Below are 15,544 nucleotides of genomic sequence, written 5' to 3' on the forward strand. Positions count from 1 at the left end.
GACAACTCAAAAGTGCCCCTGTCACTTGGGCATGACTTCTCACGGTTTCTGCCATAAGTTCAGCCCCTCTCCAGATATCGCCACCAAATGTGGCATGAGGGTTCCTGAGATGAGGGTGGCCATCTTCATTGGTGTTTGGGTACCTGGCACCATTTTGATGCAAGATGTCTATCTGAAACATGACTTTGGCATGACTTTGCACATTTGGGGGCACAGGTTTTGGCCACTTCCTCAATATGCCATCGCCAAACGTGGCCCAAGTGTTCCATAGAAGGTGGCACAAGTCTTCATCAGTGTTTGGGAGCTGGGTGCAATTTTGAATCAAGATGGTGGACAAAAACATGACTTGTGCACAACTTCACCTGATTTTTAACATGATGGGCCCAAACTCACAAACTGAACCATTTAGAAATAAGAATATTTCTTGCTATCTGAAGATTCCAGGGCAGTGCTGGGCACGTCCTGCAAGTAAATAATAATAAATAAACTGGAGAATAATTGTATGTGTTAAGTGTGTATGTGAATGCACTCACACTTTAAAGTCCAAGTTAATGCATATATTATTAGTATTTAGCGTACCATAGAATAGAATCATAGAATAGACCACAAGGGCCATCGAGTCCAACCCCCTGCCAAGCAGGAAACACCATCAGAGCACTCCTGACATATAGTTGTCAAGCCTCTGCTTAAAAACCTCCAAAGTAGGAGACTCCACCACACTCCTTGGCAGCAAATTCCACTGTCAAACAGCTCTTACTGTCAGGAAGTTCTTCCTAATGTTTAGGTGGAATCTTCTTTCTTGTAGTTTGGATCCATTGCTCCGTGTCCGCTTCTCTGGAGCAGCAGAAAACAACCTTTCTCCCTCCTCTATGTGACATCCTTTTATATATTTGAACATGGCTATCATATCACCCCTTAACCTCCTCTTCTCCAGGCTAAACATGCCCAGCTCCCTTAGCCGTTCCTCATAAGGCATCGTTTCCAGGCCTTTGACCATTTTGGTTGCCCTCCTCTGGACACGTTCCAGTTTGTCAGTGTCCTTCTTGAACTGTGGTGCCCAGAACTGGACACAGTACTCTAGATGAGGTCTGACCAGAGCAGAATACAGTGGCACTATTACTTCCCTTGATCTAGATGCTATACTCCTATTGATGCAGCCCAGAACTGCATTGGCTTTTTTAGCTGCCGCGTCACACTGTTGGCTCATGTCAAGTTTGTGGTCAACCAAGACTCCTAGCTAGATCCTTTTCACATGTACTGCTCTCAGCCAGGTGTCACCCATCTTGTATTTGTGCCTCTCATTTTTTTTTGCCCAAGTGCAATACTTTACATTTCTCCCTGTTAAAGTTCATCTTGTTTGTTTTGGCCCTCTAATCTGTCAAGGTCGTTTTGAAGTGTGATCCTGTCCTCTGGGGTGTTAGCCACCCCTCCCAGTTTGGTGTCATCTGCAAATTTGATCAGGATGCCCTTGAGTCCATCATCCAAGTCGTTGATAAAGATGTTGAATAAGACCGGGCCCAAGACAGAACCCTGTGGCACCCCACTAGTCACTCTTCTCCAGGATGAAGAGGAACCATTGATGAGCACCCTTTGGGTTCGGTCAGTCAGCCAGTTACAAATCCACTGAGTGGTAGCATAGTCAAGACCGCATTTTACCAGCTTCTTTACAAGAATATCATGGGGCACCTTGTCAAATGCCTTGCTGAAATCAAGGTAGGCTACATCCACTGCGTTCCCTTCATCTACCAGGCTTGTAATTCTGTCAAAAAACGAGATCAGGTTAGTCTGACATGACTTATTTTTCAGAAATCCATGCTGACTATTGGTGATCACAGCATTCCTTTCTAGGTGCTCACAGACTGTTTGCTTAATGATCTGCTCCAGAATCTTCCCTGGTATTGATGTCAGACTGACTGGGACCACAGGCACTGAGCTGCTCCTGGCATTGGGGGGGGGGGGCTGACATCATGTGCCCAATGTGCATGCATGTAATGTCGAGTGTGTCATACACGTGATGATTGTCATATAGGAAGAGGCTGACCAGGCCTCCTCCTGATGAGACATTTGCCCGCCAGGCCCCCTCTGCCCCCTCTGTAGAGGCCTCAGCCCCATAGAGTTGGTGTACGTCTAGCGTAAACATGATTGGGGCGGGGAACACACACAGATATGCATACTATAATTCTCCCTCCTAACATTCCAGCTGTTATGGAAATGACGGGGGGAGGCACATCTTTATAGTTGTTACAATGTTACAAATATTATGCCTCTGTGTAGCCTTTTGACAGCTCAGGGAAGGTGCCTAGCTTTATAAATTCGTAGACAATCCATACTTTAACCAACTCTCCATGGCCACTTTAACCCTTAAAGAAAGGTGAATTTGGGCTCCACCTCCCTCCATGAACCAAGAAGCAGGAAGTCACGTAGGCAGCAGGAACAGGGCATCCCGCCATAATTCCCCAAGCGTGAGAGCACAGACACGGCCCCCCACCCTGGGAGTGACCAGGGGGGCAACAATGGCCACCCACAGAGGCAGTTGAACAAGTTGTGTGTTCTGAAAGCCCATCTCCAGACAAGTCCTGAGGGCAAGGAGATGTAAAGAGTTTTATTGTTCTTTCAGTGGTGGGGAATTAAGAGGTGTGTTATGTACTGAGTTGAATAGGATACAAACTGCAGCAGTCTGATTGGTCCTAGAACAATAGGATTCAGAATGCAGCAGTCTGATTGGTCCTAGAACAATGCAGCAGTCTGTTGTTTTTTTAAAAAGTAATATTTATTAGTTTTCCAACAAATTAAACACAACACTACAAAAAACCAAAAAGGAAAAAACATACAATACAATACAAAACAAAAGAAACAAACAAAACAAAACAATAACCATTTAGAACACAATCCAATTTCAACATCTTATCTTTCTTTCCCTTATTTCCTCGACCTCCTCACACCTCCATTTTTGTATTCCACTTCTGTTAATTGTTTCAGCAATTCCTTTCCATCTTCCTCTGTTTTCTATCCTATAATTGTCTTAACACATTCTAACCATATTTTTCCCTTTAAAGCTCTATTAATCTATTTATACTTAATTCCTTATAGCATTTCTACTAAAGCCATATAACTTCATTCCAACATTTTTCTAACATTCATTAATTTTACAGTATTTCTGTAAATAGTCTTTAAACTTTTTCCAGTCTTCTTCCACCGACTCTTCCCCCTGGTCTTGGATTCTGCCAGTCATTTCCACCAATTCCATGTAGTCCATCAACTTCATCTGCCATTCTTCCCTGGTGGGTAAATCTTGTGTCTTCCAATATTTCGTGATGAGTATTCTTGCTGCTGTTGTTGCATAGATAAAAAAAGTTCTATCCTTCTTTAACACCAATTGGCCAACCATGCCCAGGAGAAAGGCCTCTGGTTTCTTCAAGAAGGTATATTTAAATACCTTTTTCAGTTCATTATATATCATCTCCCAGAATGTCTTAATCCTTGGGCACGTCCACCAAAGGTGAAAGAATGTACCTTCAGTCTCATTACATTTCCAACATTTATTATCGGGCAAATGATAGATTTTTTCAAGCTTAACTGGTGTCATGTACTACCTGTAAATCATTTTCATTAAATTTTCTCTTAGGGCATTACATACCGTAAATTTCATACCTGTGGTCCATAACCGTTCCCAGTCAGCCATCATTATGTTATGTCCAACATCTTGTGCACATTTAATCATAGCTGATTTCACCGTTTCATCCTGAGTGTTCCATTTCAACAGCAAGTTATACATTCTTGACAAATTCTTAGTTTTTGGATCTAACAATTCTGTTTCCAATTTTGATTTTTCCACCTGGAAACCAACTTTTTTGTCCAATTTGTATGCCTCCATTATTTGGTAATAATGGAGCAAATCTCGCACTTTGTTTTTCAATTTTTCAAAGCTCTGCAATTTTATTCTCTCTCCATCTTGTTCCAGAATTTCCCAATATTTCAGCCAACAATGCAGCAGTCTGATTGGTCAGCAGGAGCCACGCAATCCAGCTCCAGATAGAAGTGAATCCACAATGTGATTGGCTTACAGGAGAAGTCCGGAATTAGCCAATCACGTGCAGCCCATTGTGTAAATAATGTATATAAAGCAGATACTTTGAGGGGACATTCACTCATTCCTCCTCACCACTATGAGCTGAATAAAGAGCATGAAATCACTTTGCGACTCTGAGTATATTTCACTGGCGACGAAGGTGGGATCCTGCTGAGCTGACTGCCACACACAGCACCGCAGCACCTCCACCTGCCGCACCGCTGCCTCGCACCGTGTATCCAGGCTTCAGCTCCGGGACACAAGGAACTCAGAATGGCAACCGACAGCAGCTTCTCGCCGTTCAACCCAGCATCTGGAGACTGGGAAGCGTACGCCTCCCGTTTCACCTTCCTCCTAGAAGCCAAAGGGGTCACCGACGAAGAGGACACCAAGAAAAGGGCGATATTCTTCAGCGTCTGCGGAGAGGAGACGTTTGAAATCGCCCGGGCTCGCCTTGCGCCTGAAGACGTCGCTACTGTTCCATACAAAACAATAATGGAACAGCTGAAGGGGCACTTTTCGCCGCAGCCCTCAGTGGTGGCTCGTCGAAATGCCTTCTACGCAAAGCAGCAAGCCCCTGGGGAAACCATAACTGGGTTTGTGACCTCTCTCCGCCAAGCCACCCGGTTCTGCAACTTCTCAGAGCTGGAGAACATGCTTCGTGACCGCCTCGTCGGTGGCCTGAAGGATGAGAAGCTGCAACAACGCCTCTACGCTAAGAAGGACCTAACGTTCCAGGTCGCTCTGGAGGAGGCCCTGGCAATGGAAGCTGCTGAGAGGTCGATGCAAGAGGCATGGCCGAGCCTGCCGTCCCAACCAAGGGTCCACCACCGACGACTCAGGATCCGACAGGGAGGAGGTGCACCGAGTACAGCAGCGCACTCAAGCAGCCCACATACCACAGCTGCCTCGACGAGAAGGAGGGAACTGCACAAGCTGCGGGGAAAGTCACGAGAGAAGGACCTGCCGTTTCCGCAACGCAGAGTGCAGGCAGTGCAGAAAATCGGGACACATCGCCTGGGTGTGTCGGGCTCGGCCCACCCGACGCCAGGCATCAGATGACCAATCCAAGAGCCCCAGGTCCCGGGGCCCAACGCACCAAGGCAACTCGACGGAGCTCACGGACTTCCAGGTATACCAGTTGCCCCACCCCAACGTAGAGAAAATTTATGTAGAGGTACAGATAGAGGGGGCCCGGTGCCGCATGGAGCTGGACACAGGTTCAACACTATCCATAATCTCGGCAAGGACCTTAAGGAAACTGTGTCCTAGTGGGGGTCCCAAACTCAGGCCGGCCCCACTCACCCTCCGGGACTTCCAGAAACGTAAGGTCCCCACAATGGGGGTGGGGACCTTCAGGGTGCAATATCAAGGGCGGACACGGCAACTGGACTTGCTTGTGGTCAAGGGCCCCTACATTAGCTTACTGGGATTGGCATGGTTTGGACCACTGGAGCTAGCCGTCACTGGTGTGAACCACACTAGCTTACAAGTGGACGTGGACGCCATATGCAAGGAATTTCCGGGGGTTTTCGATGGGAAATTGGGACAGTACACCCCCCCATTGCTCTACAGCTTGACCCCACAGTACGACCTGTTAGGCTCAAGGCCCGCCGGGTCACGTTCGCCCTGGAAACCCAGCATAGACGAGGAATTGGACCGGCTCGTGGAGCAAGGAGTGCTGGAGCCGGTGCCTAATGCTCCCTGGGAAACCCCGATCGTCACACCCGTCAAGCCTAATGGTTCGGTCCGCATCTGTGCAGACTACAAATGTACCATAAACAAGGCCCTCACGGCCCACGCATACCCAGTGCCAGTGGTCAGCCATGTCCTTGCCACCCTGGCTGGGCCAAAAAAATCTGGCAAGCTGGACTTGGCCCAAGCATATCAACAGCTGCCAGTAGATGAGGCCACAGCAGAGGCACAGATGATTGTGACGCACAGAGGAGTGTTCAGGGTAAAGCGGCTGCAATTCGGTGTCAGCGTGGCACCAGGCATATTCCAGAATCTAATGGACTCTCTCCTTAAAGGGATTCCTGGCATCCCGGCGGGTCTCAAGGTGAAGCGGGAAAAATGTCTACCAGGAGTGCCTCAGGTGGACTTTCTGGGATTTATGGTGGAAGCAGAAGGGGTCCACCCGACTGGGGACAAGGTACGGGCCATTTGTGATGCCCCAGCACCCAAGAGCAAGACTGAACTTCAGGCCTTCTTGGGACTATTGAACTTTTACCATTCCTTCTTTCCCCACAAGGCGGTGGTAGCGGAGCCCCTACACAGACTCCTGGACAAGCGGGCCCCTTGGGTGTGGGGCCAGCACCAGGAGGCCGCATTCCAGGCAGTCAAGGACTTGCTTGTCTCAAACTCGGTCTTGGCACACTTCGACGAGAGGCTGCCGGTGGTGCTAGCATGCGACGCCTCACCCTATGGCATTGGCGCTGTCCTGGGACACCAACTCCTGGATGGAAGAGAGGTACCAGTGGCATACTTTTCCCAGACACTCAATGCAACCGAGCGGAACTACTCGCAAATCGACAAGGAGGGTCTGGCAATCGTGAAGGGAGTAAAAAAATTCCTTCACCGTGGTGACTGACCACAAGCCGTTGCTTGGCTTGTTTGCCCCTGAAAAGCAGCCCCCCCCCAAGTGCTGTCTCCTCGCATCCTCAGGTGGTCAATTTTCCTTGCCAGCTACCAATATGCACTGATTCACCGCCCTGGGAAGGCGATGGGCCATGCGGACGCTCTCAGCAGGCTACCACTACCGGAAACAGGCCCCGACCCAGCACCTGCACAAGAGGTTATGAGCCTGGAGCTGCTTCCTGACCGCCCCATTCAGGCACAAGAAGTTGCACACCATTCCAAGAAAGATAGGGTCATCTCCCGGGTCCTGGACTGGGTGTGGAGGGGATGGCCCAGCAGCAGCCCCGGGCCAGAATTCGCCGGCTACACAACCCGCAAACATGAACTGTCGGCCCACAAGGGGTGCCTGTTATGGGGAAGCAGGGTCGTTGTTCCCTAGCCCTCCGCAAAAGGGTCCTCACAGCCCTACACGAGACACACCCAGGGGTAGTAAGAATGAAGGCCCTTGCCAGGAGTTATGTGTGGTGGCCGGGGATTGATGGAGAGATAGAGGCCTGGGTCAAACACTGCCAGGCCTGCCAAGAATCCCGCCCAGATCCCCCAAGGGCCCCAGTCCAGTCCTGGGAGTCCGCCCGAGCACCATGGTCACGCCTGCATGTGGATTTCGCTGGCCCCTTTCAGGGGAAAACATTCTTCATAGTGGTGGACTCCTACACCAAATGACTGGAAGTCGCACTGGTACCGTCCACTTCCACATCCGCAGCCATCCGGGTACTACGCAGGCTGTTTGCAACCCACGGGCTCCCTGACACTCTCGTCTCAAACAACGGGACCGCATTTACGTTTGGAGAATTCCAAACCTTCACAGCGCAGAACGCCATCTGCCACATCCGTTCAGCGCCATTCCACCCTGCCACCAATGGCCAAGCAGAACGCATGGTGCGGACCACCAAGGACACCCTCTGCCGCATGACGCAAGGGGATTGGGAGTACCGCCTTGCCACATTCCTTCTAGCACAGTACAGCACCCCCAGCTCAATGAATGGCCAGAGCCCCGCTGAACTACTAATGGGTCGGTGCCTTGCAATCAGATTGGACCGCCTTCAGGATAAGGTAGTGGTGGGGGAAGGCAGGAACCCCCGGACCTTTGTGGCCCAGGACCCAGTGTACGCAAAGAATTTTGGGGCAGGCCCAGCATGGGTACCTGCCACAGTCACCAGGATCACTGGCCCCGTGCCGTACGAAGTGCTAACGGATGGGGGGGCAATGCTGGCGCCGCCACTGCGACCAGATACGGCGATGATTCCCGGGAGAAAACCAGGAGGAGGACAGGTCAGAGGAGTCCCAAGGGAACAGTGGGGCAGTGAGGCCCGTAGAGCAGCAGGGGCAAGCAGGAGAGGCAGAATCAGTAAATACAGAGAGGACACGCGAGGCCGAGAGGACACGCGAGGCCGAAAGGACACCGGAACCAGAACCACGACTGAGCGAGCCGGTTGCGCCAGACCAAATGGCCCTATCACAGCCAGCATCCTTGGAACACGAGCCAGAACCTGAACCCCGGACCAAGGAACACCCCAGGCCGCAACGCACACGTAGGCCGCCAGCGTACCTTGAGGACTATGAATGCGACCTCCCGGGCAGGACTGGAACTTAGAGGGGAGGGGTGTTATGTACTGAGTTGAATAGGATCCAAACTGCAGCAGTCTGATTGGTCCTAGAACAATAGGATCCAAACTGCAGCAGTCTCATTGGTCCTAGAACAATAGGATCCAAACTGCAGCAGTCTCATTGGTCCTAGAACAATAGGATCCAAACTGCAGCAGTCTCATTGGTCCTAGAGCAATAGGATCCAAACTGCAGCAGTCTTATTGGTCCTAGAGCAATAGGATCCAAAATGCAGCAGTCTGATTGGTCCTAGAACAATGCAGCAGTATGATTGATCGGCAGGAGCCACCCAATCCAGCTCCAGATAGAAGTGAATCCACAACCTGATTGGCTTACAGGAGAAGTCCAGAATTAGCCAATCACGTGCAGCCCATTGTGTAAATAATGTATATAAAGCAGATACTTTGAGGGGACATTCATTCATTCCTCCTCACCACTATGAGCTGAATAAAGAGCATGAAATCACTTTGCGACTCTGAGTATATTTCAAGGTGTCTGATAAAGTGACCTAATGTTGAACTTGTGTAACCCTTGTATACCCCATCTGCTCAAAGTGTATTCTGGGGGAAAGAGGGAAGTTTTAAAAGAGGAGGTCACCCCTTACTTGGGGTTCTTACTCCTGTGGGGACCTGTTGTGCAACAATAAAGATCATGGTCTACTGTTTTGCTCCAAATTGCTTGGCTGGAACTTCCTTCTTTTCCTGACTGCATGGTCCTGCGGGGGACTTGCACCCCGACAAGCTGGGCTGTTGAATAGTCTCTCACCCTAGATTTCCTCCCCCCCTTAACACAGGGAATTAAACTTTTTTTGGGGGGTGTAATTTAACACCCCTTCTGTACTTGCCTGTGGTTCAGCATGGAGCCCAGACAAGACTATTGCAAGTACTTCCCAGGCAGAAAGTCAGCCGTGTCAGGCCAACAGCTCTGGTGGATGTGGGAAGACAGCAGTGGGAATAAGAAGCAGAGGTGATGATGGGCAGAGCTCTAGGGGAAGCCTTTGCCTGCCAGCTATTATCCGTGCAAGACCACCCTCCTTGGCGGCCGGATGGGGTTGCAGCCGACATCCAAACCCTGCCCCCATTTCCCAGAACAACCCGTTTTTAAGGCTGTAAATATTGCCATAGTAAACAAAAATGTTTCTTTTAAATGCAAGGGTTTTATTATTTCAGCTGAGGAAAAGCTTTCAAAGCTGAGATATCAGCTGGCTATAGCAGGATGCCTGGGCCAACCAGAGCCACTCAAAGCTGTCAGAGGCTCTTACGGGAAGCAGCGCGGAGAAGCGAAAAGAGCGTGGCTTTTCATCCGACCTCTCGCGACCTTTCACGCTCTTTGACCTTTCCCCGTGTCTTCATCCAAAATGTCACAGAGCACCTCACCCTGTCGGATTAAATGTCATTAAAAGGTGCAGCCAGCTCCCCTGAATCTAGCCAGGTGGATGGGGGGGCGAGGAGCAGCAAAAGGGAGAAACAATTTGACCACCGTGCACAGGCTGAAGTTGACAAAACTGGACATTAAAGTCGCGGAATTGGGGGATTTTCCCAACTGCAATCTGCCTTAGGAGCAAGGGCAGGGAAGCAAGTTGCTAGATCTCATGATTCAGAAAAGTATATGAATGTATTCATTTCGGTTTTTAAACTGTCCTGCCCACAATAGTTCAGGGAGGAGAAAATAGTTATTACATGAATTAAAAACCACATAAAATAAGTGAATGTTTTGTTCATATGTGTAAACAAAAATTGTAAAAGAGATAGATATTGCGATAAAGCACAAGTAAGGAGACACACACTCTGGTGGTGAATCTACTGTTAGATCTCTTGGGGGATTGCAATAGATTGACAAGCTTCCTAATTCTCAGTTGTTTAACAGTAGGAACAACAAAATCATTCCCCTACTAAAATTAGTTGGCTGAAATGAGGACATCTAAGCAGGATTGCACTCTTGTGTGAAAGGACAGGGAGCTCAGTTCCATTTGTGCACTGAAAACAAATCCTTCCGCTCAGAGCATGCTCAGAGTCACCCTTGTTTTGCATCTGTATTGGAATTATTCCACTGTTTTTATATACAGAATGGGTTTTAACTCTTTTAACACACTATTTCCTATTTAGTAGTGATTTTGGTGTAGGCAGCACACAAATGTCATAAGGCTAAGTGGGCAAAGTGGCGCCTTATGGCATCTCAAAAGTGGGCCTTTTCGCGGGGGGGGGGGGACCCACTCGCCAGAGCACCCAGAGACGGAGCTCAGGCAGAAAGAGCGGCAGGCTTTAAACGCTTCTAGTTAGAAAGGCTTTCCCTGGCTCATCAGATCCATCGTCCAGCTCTGTTTCATTATTTATTGATCTCTTCCTAAATGTTTTATGGATGGGTTCTCTGTTATTAGATGCATTTATTTTTATTTTTAGTGGTATGGTTGAATATAGATTTTTTAAAAAATTATATTGTGCTTTTATGTAAACTGCTTAGGGATTTCTGCCTTCTACCAAGACAGACCATTTATAGCTCATTGCGTCTACACTGCCCCCCCCCCACCTGGAGATGCTGTCAGGGACCGAACCCAGGGCCTTCTGCAAATCCCCACTCGGCCAAGAAGCTCCCTGGGGGGCCTTGGGCCAGTCCCTGCCTCTCAGTCCCCACCTCGCAGGGTTGCTGAGGGGATGAAATGAGAAGGGGGGGAGAATTATGAACACAGCCTTGAACCAGCAATAAAACAAAAGATAATTGCACATGGTGTGTATGAGGCGTATGAGGTGTGTAGCATCCTTTGCTTAGTGTGGAGCCTGTTGCTGCCTTTCCCACGCCCACGCCCGGCCTGCTGTATGCCAGAGTCAGGAATGGAAGAGTTGTTGGGCATGTGGGTCCCTGGTGATTTATGGGGAGGGGCCATAGCACAGGCAGAAGGCACCAGGCTCAATGACTCTTGGTCTCTCCAGGGAGAGAGAGGTGAAGCCTTGGAGAGCAGCTGCCAGGTAGTGTAGACACTACGGAGTGAGTAGGAGTAGAGCAGGGGTCAGCAAACTTTTTCAGCAGGGGGCCGGTCCACCATGCCTCAGACCTTGTAGGGGGCCAGATTATATGGGGGGGGGACAACAAATTCCTATGAACAAATAACCCAGAGATGCATTTTAAATAAAAGCACACATTCTACTCATGTAAAAACACGCTTATTCCCAGACCGTCCGCAGGCGATTGGGCTGGATCCAGCCCCCGGCCTTAGTTTGCCTACCCATGGGAGTAGAGTTAGGGTTAGAATTACAGGGGGTTGGGCTTAGTAGGCACAGCTTCCAGACCCTCCAAGTGTTTTCCAGGGACGTCCCTGGAAAACGGACCAGAAGCCATTCTGGTTTCTGGTTTGATCATGGAACGTCCCGTTTTCCTTAGGACGTCCCTATTTCCACTGGAGAAATGTTGGAGGTCATGACCTGCCTCTGTTTGTATTTAGCCCTTTATTCATGAGGACTAGAACCCTACCTTCCATTTAGGGGACTGCCCACACAGTTCAGTGGCAGAACCCCTGTCCTGAATGCAGAAGGCCCCAGCTTCCATCCCTGGCCTGAATCCCTGCAGCCACTGCTGCCAGTCCGTGCAGGCAAGACTCAGCTAGCTGGGATAAGGCAGTGTCCTCCGTTCCCCTCTGCCTCTTCTCAGCCGACGCTTAAGTGGGATTGACTGTGTGTACTAAGGCGGTTTCAAACACAAGCCATCTTCATTGGGAAGAGAGGATGAAATATTCCCCATCTCGGCCCCAGTAAATTATGGGGGCTCCAGCCGGCGGCAGCAGCACATAAACCATTCCTTTGGCCGGTCTTCTCCCTCGCCTGGCCTGCCAACCTCCTTGGCCATAAATCCCCAAGCAAACGGCTGGTCAGTCTCCGGCTGGGATTCACCTCCGTAGCTGAGAGAGATCCGGCCAAATTTATGGCCTCCTGGAGGAAGCTTCCATTCTCGCAATGGGCCCTGAGGTGGAGAGGGGGGTAAATCAGGGCCCAGGGACCCTTCAGGCCTTGGTGGGGGGCAGAGAAGGAGCCAGCTCCCCAAATGCTCTGAGCCTGACATGGCAGCACCTTTGGGTGCAGGGGGGAAAGAGTGGGAAGCTCCTGAGAAGTAGGAATTTCCCCAGGACTCTCTTCCAATTGCTCATATCCAGGCCAGGAATATGAAAGGGCTTGTGGTGTCCCCACCCCCATACATGTGGTTCAAAATCAAAACAATACTTACCCAGAAAATAAAATCCTATATATTTAAATATATATTTCCATCCAACAGTTTGATTTCACCCTCAAAGGTCCATTGTCTCCTATACACACACAAACACGTATAATTGATTGGTTAACAAAGCAAAACAAAAGTACAAACAACAAAAACAACTCTTAACAGCCGTTAAGAGTCATCAACAGGATCATCTCAGCTATCTGCCAATCTCCCATTCCCACCACCCTTCTGAGTAATACCCCTCCCCACCTTCTCACTAGATAGAAGGATCTGGCAACTTCTGTTTCAGTGTATCTGAAGGAGTGTGCATGCACACAAAAGCTCATACCAAGAACTACCGTATTTTTTGCCCCATAAGACGCACTTTTTCCCCTCCAAAAATGAAGGGGAAATCGGGGTGCATCTTATGGGGCGAATGCCTGCAAGCCTCGCGCGCCCGGCAGGAGGTCCCACCGGGTGCGCGAGGCTTGGGGCGGCAGCCTGTCACCCGAAGCACGGGGAGCCCTCTGGAGAGCTCCCCCTGCTTCGGGCGAGTGTCTGCAAGCCTCGCGCACCCGGCAGGAGGTCCCGCCGGGTGCGGGAGGCTTGGGGCGGCAGTGGACTGCTTGCCGGCATGCAGAAGCTTGGGGCGCGCTGAGCTCAGCACGCCCCAAGCTTCTAGGTGCGCGCAAGCAGTCCGCTGCCGCCCCAAGCCTCGCGCACCCAGCGGGACCTCCTGCCGGGTGCGGGAGGCTTGGGGCGGCAGTGGACTGCTTGCCGGCATGCAGAAGCTTGGGGCGCGCTGACCTCAGCTTGCCCCAAGCTTCTGGATTAGCGCAGGGGTCCGCTAGCCCTGGGAGAGGCGCCCGGCTCTCCCACGCTAGCGGAGACCTTGCCGGCACGCAGAAGCTTGGGGCGCGCTGAGCTCCGCACGCCCCAAGCTCCTGGTGTAGCGCAGCGCACCTGGGGGGGAAATAAAAAAATTTTCCTTTATTTCCCCCCCTAAAATCTAGGTGCGTCTTATGGGCCAGTGCGTCTTATGGGGCGAAAAATACGGTAACTTAGTTGGTCTTTAAGGTGCTACTGGAAGGAATTTTTTTATTTTAACAAAAACAAAGAAAAGGAAGATGTTAAAGATGTAAACCTTAAAGTGCCGCAGCCTGGGAGGACAGAGCAGCTTCAGAGGTATAATAAAAGGAAAGGGTCCCTTTACAAATAATAAAGATCTGTACAAATAAAAGCCTTCTCCACCTACTGTACTTTTAAAAACAAAATAAAACAGTTTTTTGTGGCACGTGATGGAATCTGACTTCCTAGCATTATTTTGATTTATATTAGTAGGACTATCACCCCCACCCCAATTTAGGTGAGGATAAGTAATAAGAATGGAGGGTTGAGTGGAGAGAAAGGAAGTCTAACTAAGTTCTGATTTCTCCCATGAGTACTATTTCTGTGCTTTTCTTTTTTAGTTCTCTTTTGTTTGGTACCCCTGCTATGCTGGTGCCCTAAGGCTTCGTCCGCCTGCTGGGTGACCCAGTGGTGCTCATGTCCCTGCCTGGTCCAAGGAGAAAAGTCTCTGGACCTCCAGAGAAGCCATCCTGGGACCTGCTGGGACTCTCCGCCAGATCCGAGGGAGAAAGGGAACTGGCCAGGGTTGCAAAGAGACGCTGGAGTGCAAGGGGTGTCCAAGGGGCCACCTGCCCCAAGGCAGACGGAAGCAGCTGCCTCGGGTGGTGGAACCCAGTGGGGCATCATCCCCACAGGCCTCCTTCTCCTGAGGAGAGGCCTCAGGCACTGAAATGGAATGGGCTGCCCCTGATTGTCCAGATTATTATCATCATCGTTAGTATCATTATCATTATTATTTATTAAATTTATATACCGCTCTTCATCTGAAGATCTCAGGGTGTGGTTCACAAGATCACCACCATCTGCCATCGCACATGAGACTTCTGCAGTGCTGTCATTCCAAATCAAGTGAGACAACTTTTTTACCTCATATCATCCAGTGTTCTTAATATTTTGCACACTTGTTGAAGGATCAAAACTAAGTTTAAATCTAAAATATTAATTTTTTATCTCCTCCCGTTTTTGAGTTATGAGGGTTTGAAATCTAAACATAAATAATTGGTCTTGCCAGACTACACAAAAACCTTAAAACCTCAGCTCAGAATCAAGATATGTCAAAACCAGAAACACCAATCTCTTCAGAACGTCATGGGCCTTAATATGATATGTCACATGATGAACTTACTTTAAGTTACAAAAATTAAAAGACTCTTGGGGTGGGTCTGCCCTCCTCCCCCTTTCCAATTAACCTCTGTCTCCAGGGCTGAGTGGTGGGAGGGAGCGTAGAGGAAGAATTGCCGGGGGCACTCCTGAAACACTGCCAGGGTCTGCCCCTAGGTCTCAAGTTTGGGCGCTAAAATCTGATGGTCTGGGATGCTTCTGACTTGGCCACCCTAGCCTTCAAGATAGTATATGAAAAGGGCAGATGTTGTTTTGCTTTAGAGGCTTAGTCGGGACAGCTGGCTAGGCAGAGTGGCACCCTTCTGGCATCCTCATGTTGTGACTGCAGCCTTACCTGGGCAAATGCACATTCACCCACTGAGTTACTCCTGACAAGCGAGCAGGACGTCCGAGATACGTCACCCTGGACAACAGTCCCTGCCAGCCAAGTTTCTTATGCAACGGTGTTGGAGCAGGAGCAGTCTATCTGAGCAGTGTTAATCTCAGCAACAGCAGCAGCAACAAAGGCCCACAACCATTATTCGCTTGCTCTGGAACCGGCAGCCTTCCTTGTGTGTATGAAATGGCAGATTGTGGCAGGTTGCGCCAACCTATCGCCCCAGGCTGAAGCTGCTATCCACATGGCAGCTCTGGCAGGGACACATGGAGTTCTGTGAAGGCACCAAGCCGACAAAGGCTGGATTATGGGGGGGGGGGTGGACGGACTTGGGGCATAACCCTCCCCCCTGGTTTAAACCCATTAACAAGCAGAGTGGGGGGGGGGACACACAATTGTACTAACCTTCTCTGTTCACCTTG

The 15,544-nt window shown here is 49.9% G+C and overlaps 1 long non-coding RNA gene across 1 annotated transcript in view; it reads left to right on the plus strand.

Annotated features, from left to right (window-relative positions):
* The first annotated feature begins 1,371 nt into the window (after positions 1 to 1,371).
* Positions 1,372 to 15,544, plus strand: part of LOC309517094 — a 118,125-nt gene continuing 103,952 nt past the window's right edge. The window contains exon 1 of the long non-coding RNA XR_014213144.1: positions 1,372 to 1,713. This is a non-coding gene — a long non-coding RNA (uncharacterized lncRNA). The remainder of the gene's footprint in view (positions 1,714 to 15,544) is intronic.

Source organism: Podarcis vaucheri (assembly GCF_965113315.1).
Source record: "Podarcis vaucheri genome assembly, chromosome: 13".
NCBI lineage: Eukaryota > Metazoa > Chordata > Lepidosauria > Squamata > Lacertidae > Podarcis > Podarcis vaucheri.